This window comes from Corvus brachyrhynchos, unplaced genomic scaffold (genome assembly GCF_000691975.1).
Source record: "Corvus brachyrhynchos isolate BGI_N302 unplaced genomic scaffold, ASM69197v1 scaffold5, whole genome shotgun sequence".
Classification (NCBI taxonomy): Eukaryota; Metazoa; Chordata; class Aves; order Passeriformes; family Corvidae; genus Corvus; species Corvus brachyrhynchos.
Window position 1 is genome coordinate 8,583,393 of NW_008238321.1, and position 5,874 is coordinate 8,589,266.

The following is a 5,874-nucleotide window of genomic DNA, read 5'->3' on the forward strand; positions in this document are numbered from 1 at the left end:
GGGTGGGGGGGGGGGGGGAAGGCAGGAGGCAGCAGAGGGGGAACGATGCAGCGCTGGGGATGATGAATTACAAGTGAGCTGGAAATTGGGTGCCACCCCGCAGCCGGCCCCGGGAACGCGCTGGGGTTTTGTGGCTTGTTTGAGGAGCTGGGTACAATAGTGAGGTTGACTTTACTCAGCGAGGAGAGTTAAGCGGGCAGCGGTCATTAGCATACAGCTGCACTGGTTAACCCGGCCCTGTTTGCTCAGGTCCCCAGCCGGGGCTGGTGGGGAGAGCCCCGAGCTGCAGCGAGGCTCAATGGGAGGGGACGGGGCTACAAGTGACCTTTGGGGCTTGAAAAGGAGAAAAGAAAAAGTGGGGGAAAAAACGATGGAGGAGGTGGGAAGGCAAGTTCTCACAAATGCACAGCCTGCAGTGCAGCCTGACTTGTGGGGAGAGACAGAGGTCAGGAAGGCTCTGAGCAAAGGGGATGGGGAACCGCTGATGGGAGGGGGGACAGCTGGGGGACAGGGACACATCAGCTGCAGGGCCAAGGATGCCCGTGGTTGCTCCATGGACACAGCGCTGCTGGGGTGGGACAAGGTCAGTGCTGTGTGTAGAGGAGGGGGTGTCACCCCCAACCAGCTCGGGGTACAGCTGCTGGTCCCCATTTCCCCCAGGTGCTCAGGGAGGGGTCAGGTAACTGCTTGGGGTACGAGCTGAACCAGGGCAGCAGGACACTAAGGATGCCCAAGACAACCCCGTCACACAGGGGGGTTGGCACTCCTGCCCAGGTTCCAGCCTCACTGGAGGGGGTCAGGGAACACGCAGCCTCTGCACAGGCGAGACAGAAAATGTTTGCTTGATTAGCTCAGAAGCACCGTCCAGCAACTGCCTTCAGCTGCTCCAAAAATAACCCCACAACTAATCCTGCACTCAGCCTCTATAAATAGACCACAGGGACAATTGTTTATTCCATGCCTGCACCGAAAGGCTTCATCCTACCAAGGCATCTCCCCTCGGCCTCTCCCCACACCCATCCCTGTAATATTCCTGGGGTGGGTGGACCAAGTGGCACCTCAGGGACTGGGACAGGGGCACACAGCTGCAATTCACCCCATGTGGGCACTTACTGGGGCCTCACAGGTTTCCCACATCCCTCCCAACCCCACCATGACATTCGATTAAAACTAAAACAATTAAAGGCTTCATTTTAAATTTAATTTTTTAAATTAATTTGTGTTTCTTGGGGGGGAGATGCACCCTGCCTGCATGGCCCTTCACCTGGGGTGGCAGGGGAGAGGAGTAGAGGTGACAGCCAAGTCTGGGAGGGGATAGGCCAGGGAACAATGAGAACAAGTAAAAAACATGAATCCACCTTTGGTACCTCCCATGTGGGATGCCAGACATGAGGGCAGCATCCAGTTTATCATGGTGCAAGTGAACACTGCAGCCAACATCCCTGGGCTGTCACCTATAAACCACAACCTCCAGACCCAGCAGGCCCAGCACTCCCAGCCCTCACATCCACCTCTCTCCCACTTGGCCCCTGTGCCAGCTGTGGCACTGAGGGCTGCAAGGAACTCTTGGACCCCCCCCCGCAGTAACTTTTCCTGAGAGGTGCAAGAGAGGAAGGGCCCGCTCCCCCCCCCATCCCCCCCAGCCCCTGCAGGAAACCTCATTGTTCTCAGAACTGCAGCTTCAAGAAACACAGGATGCCAAATCCCTCCCGAACAATAGCTGCCAGCGCTCCTCGCAGCCCCGCACAATGCACGGCCCCGCGGCCGGGACTGAGCGGCCCCCGGGATCCCCGTGGCCAGAATGGGGCCAGCCCCCGCAGCTGCCCCCGCCTCCCCTTCATTTCTCCTTTCAGGGTGACTCATTTCCCCTCCACTGGTGGAGCTCGTGGGTTGTTCATGGCTGTGTGCTGCACAAGGTGTCCCACCAGCCAGGGCCACCCCGGGGTCATCCTGGCCCTCTCTGTGCTGCCCGGCCGAGTGGTTCTGTGACTTCCCAGGGTGACACACTCTCAGCATGTCCCATGCCTGCCACCATCCCACCAGCACACCCACCAGAAAGGGAACCTCAGCCAGGCAGGCACCCCGTGACCCTGCAGTGCACAAATCCTGACCCTGTGCCACATCTCACTTCCCCATGCTGGGAGAGGATGCAGCACTCCAGCACCCTTTTCACAGCCACCCCACTTGGGTGCAGAGGAAAGGAGACAGCAAAGAACTGCTGGTTGGGGGGGACTCAGCCTCTAGCTGGGTAAGGGGCTCTGGAGCAGGTCAGGATGCTGCCAGAGCTGCCCAGCTTTGTGTCCCCCACAGAAAACTTTCTTCTTCTCCCTCCAGCCTCAGGGTTTAAGGGGGGAAAATCCCCACCTGTCTTCAACAAGTTGGGAGCAGTGTGATGGTGATGTCCCCACAATGGCACCGTGCCACGATGGCAGCATACCCACTCCATGGTGGTGGCTTTCCCCAGGACCGGGGGCAGGTCTGTGCTGGCACAGGATCCCAGGGCTGGGACCTGCAGAGGCGGGGAAGGGGCTTGCAGGGCCGCAGGCCCTTCCTCCCCCTGCTCCTTTCCGCAAGAGGAAGAATCCTCCACTGTAATTTTAAATGCTATAATTTTTTAATAACCTCCTCACAAACAATGAGCTCATTGTGTGGCAAGGGTCCCCCACCCTCCCGCCTGGTGCTCCACGCGCCGCTCACCGGCTCCAGGGCTTTTATGGACAAGGACAGCAGCATCGTTTGGGACAGGCGATTAAGGGGCCCCCACCCCTAAAACCCACACAGGCTGCCCCAGGGGACAGCAGGGAGGGACCCTCACACATGATCCGAGTTCAGCAGTGCTCAGAAGGCCCTGGCACACAGCCCAGGGCTGGGGGGAGGCAGCTGTGCCGCAGAGCTGGTTTGGGATGAGCAGTCCCTGGTCTCAGCCGCTCTGGTGGGAGTGCAAGTGAGACTCACATGCCAGCACACTCCAGCATGTGGGTGGGAACCCTGGCCAAGGTGCTAGAGAAATCTGGGAACCGCCATCAGAGGAGCGTGCTCTTTGGAAGGCAAACCCTTTCGATTTGCCCCGAGAGCAGGAATTTTTCAAAGCCTGCAATTACCGCGCCGCGGAGCGGGAGGCAGCCAGCGGATCCCACGCTGCCGGGACGGCGGCCCGGGCTGGAGCCCTCGCGGGCTCTGAGGCGTGTGCCGAGCTGCCTGGATGCCTCTGGGGTGCCCCAGGGACACCCAGCCGCCTTCAGGGTAACCCCAGTGACAGGAGATGTGTCTTTGGCAACTCTGCCGCTGCAAATCACCCGACTCGGCAAGGAAGCAGTGGGCTTGGACTTGCTCCTGTCCAGGATTTCAGCTTAATGGCCATTTTCGTCCTCCCTCTCTTTCCTTTCAAGTGCAAAGCTTCTCCAGCCAGCACTCCAGCATCCTAAGGATACTGAGACAGCTGGAAACTCTCCCCAAAGCAAGGAGGGGAAAACCCATAACTCTCCTCCAAAAGCAGCTTGTCCGGCCTGCATTGTGCAACCCAAAGAGGAGATTTAGAAGGGAATAGGGATGTGCGCTCCCTGTGCAGAGAGGCAGGAAGGAGAAGGGGGTGCCCTTTGCAATGTCTTGGAGGTGACAGAGGGCAGGAAACAGGGACTATTGTGGGCAGAACAAAGAGCAGCCAAGGAAGGACACAATAGCTGTTCCCTCTCTCTGCCAGGGTCCAGGCAGGAGCTACCTGCCAGATTTAACCCCTTCTCAGCAGTGTCTGCATCCCTCCTGCCTGGCTAATGAGCAGCCAGGGGCAGGCTGGGGTTTGAGTGAGAGAAGGATCAGGAGAAAGAGATGCAGCATCAGGCAAGGGAGATTCTCAGCCCTTGAGCAGGAACTTCCCCATGTTGGTGAGGCAGCTCACACGCCTGAGCACCGTTAGTGAAACCAGAGAGAGAGAGGATGAGCAGAGACAGGCCTGACTCAGACCAAGACAGACGTTTGAGCAAAGGCAGTGCCCCACTCTCACCAAATCACCCTCCTGGGATGGAAACCAGGGGGCCAGGCAAGGAAGAGATGCAGGAACTGCAGGGAAGCAAGAGAGAAGAGCCCCATAGCACCAACCCCACCATCTGCAGGCAGAAAAACCCAACCTGGTGCCAAGTTTGGGGAAGCCCAGGGTGTCTCAAAGCTACCCAGAGACAGTGGCTGGGCTGGCATGGGAAGAGCAGAGCCGATCACCTCCAGCAGCTCAGGTTCGTCCCCTGTGCCTCGTGTCCTCACAACCCTGCTCTGCTCCGCAGGAGTTTGCGCTGCCTCCAGCTCTCTCGGCAGCTCCTTGTCCTCAAGTGCTGTACAAGAGCCGTCACTCAGCGGCTTGGCTTGTCAGGCGGGCACCTCGCCGGGCTGCGGCCCCCCTGGCTTCATGGCCCTCATCTCTAGGCAACCTGACCTGGACACGGCCGGCTCCGGCTCCCTCGTTCCCATGGAAAGTGCCACACAAGAGGCTGCGAAGCCTTTTCTCTGCGCCAGGAGAAAAGGGGCTTTGTTAGCTTGCCCAGGGGGACAGCGTGAGAGCCGAGCCTTGGGGCTCTGGGAATCCAAACGGACAAACGAAGCACAACAACAAAAAAAAAAAAAAACCTAGAAGAAAGCCGGAGCTCACAAGAGGGAGGAGAAAAAAAAAGAGCAGCCATTCCCAGGATCATCTGTAGGTGCTCAAAGAGCGTTTCCCCCCACCACTGCTCACCACCCCCTCACAGTGACAGCAGAGCATAAAAGAGGTTTCCATTAAATAACTGGACCAAGAAGAAGTGGCAGATCCACTGCCAAGCCCAGGAAACCTGAGCAAAAAAAAAAAAAAAAAAAAAAAAAAAGAACAGCATTCACAGGGGGAAAAAAAGTAAGATAATGCTTGGGGTACAGTGCAAAAGCCAAGACCCCACAAGGTCCATCAGACTTGGGTGAGGAGAGCAGGGGCAGGTCAATCCTTCCCCCACAGCCTCCACCCTCAGCCACTCCAGATTTCCAAGGAAAACAGTTTGCAAGCAAGCAGGCCAGTTCCAGGCCAGGAGGAAACACGTGAAGACAGTAGGATGAAAAGGTTAGGACTAGACATAATTTACTTTTGGGAAGCTGTCTAAGGGTAGAAAAAGTGTCTTAAGAACAAAAGGCAAAGCACATTTCCTAAGGAAACAGGTTTTTTTTCCTTTTAAATTTTGCTTCAGTACTTGAAGGACAGAGTAAGGGACAGGGACGGCCAGGACTGGGCAGGACATCAGTAATGTCAGGAACCAGACTCACTGGAACTGCCCCGGTGTGGGTGAGCCGGTGCAGACCCGCAAGAGCTCCCAGCCATTCCAGTCCTGCCCAGTCCCTTGCAAGGGGACCGAGAGCTACAGCACATCTCGGCACTCTCCCAGCCCTGGGCTGCTAAACTGGTTGTCCTTTGGGCAGCACAGCTGCAGGCACCTCACTGCAGGGGCCTGACCCGGGCTGTGGCACACACGGGCTGGGCTGCACCCCTACACCGTGCCTCGGTTTCACCAGTGGAAAGTAACCCAGGCTGGCTCTGCAATGGGAGGTGCTCAGTGGGAAGGACCCCAGAGCAGAGTTTTGGGGGGCTGCTGAGTGTGAGGAGCCAAGGTCTGACTCTCTACATCACTCACCCATTCCAAATTCACTCCGTAACGCTGCATTTCACCCTCCCGAAAACACAGTTGGCTGCAGAACAGCCCAGCCAGCCTCGGAATACCACCCGGCGCAGCGGTATGGGGGAAAAGGGAAGGGGAGGTGGTATTTTCTGGGTCAGAGCACCACCCAGGTCCCGCAGAACGAAGGGCCGGGACCGCGGCAGAGACGCGGGGGCTGCCGCCCGGCCCCAGCCGCTCCACCCCCGCCCGC

General features: G+C 57.9%; 1 protein-coding gene across 1 annotated transcript in view; it reads right to left on the reverse strand.

The window, feature by feature from the left end:
- The window catches only part of LFNG (LFNG O-fucosylpeptide 3-beta-N-acetylglucosaminyltransferase), an 11,953-nt gene that overhangs the window by 3,475 nt on the left and 2,604 nt on the right, over positions 1-5,874 (reverse strand). The gene's annotated exons all lie outside the window — the stretch shown is intronic.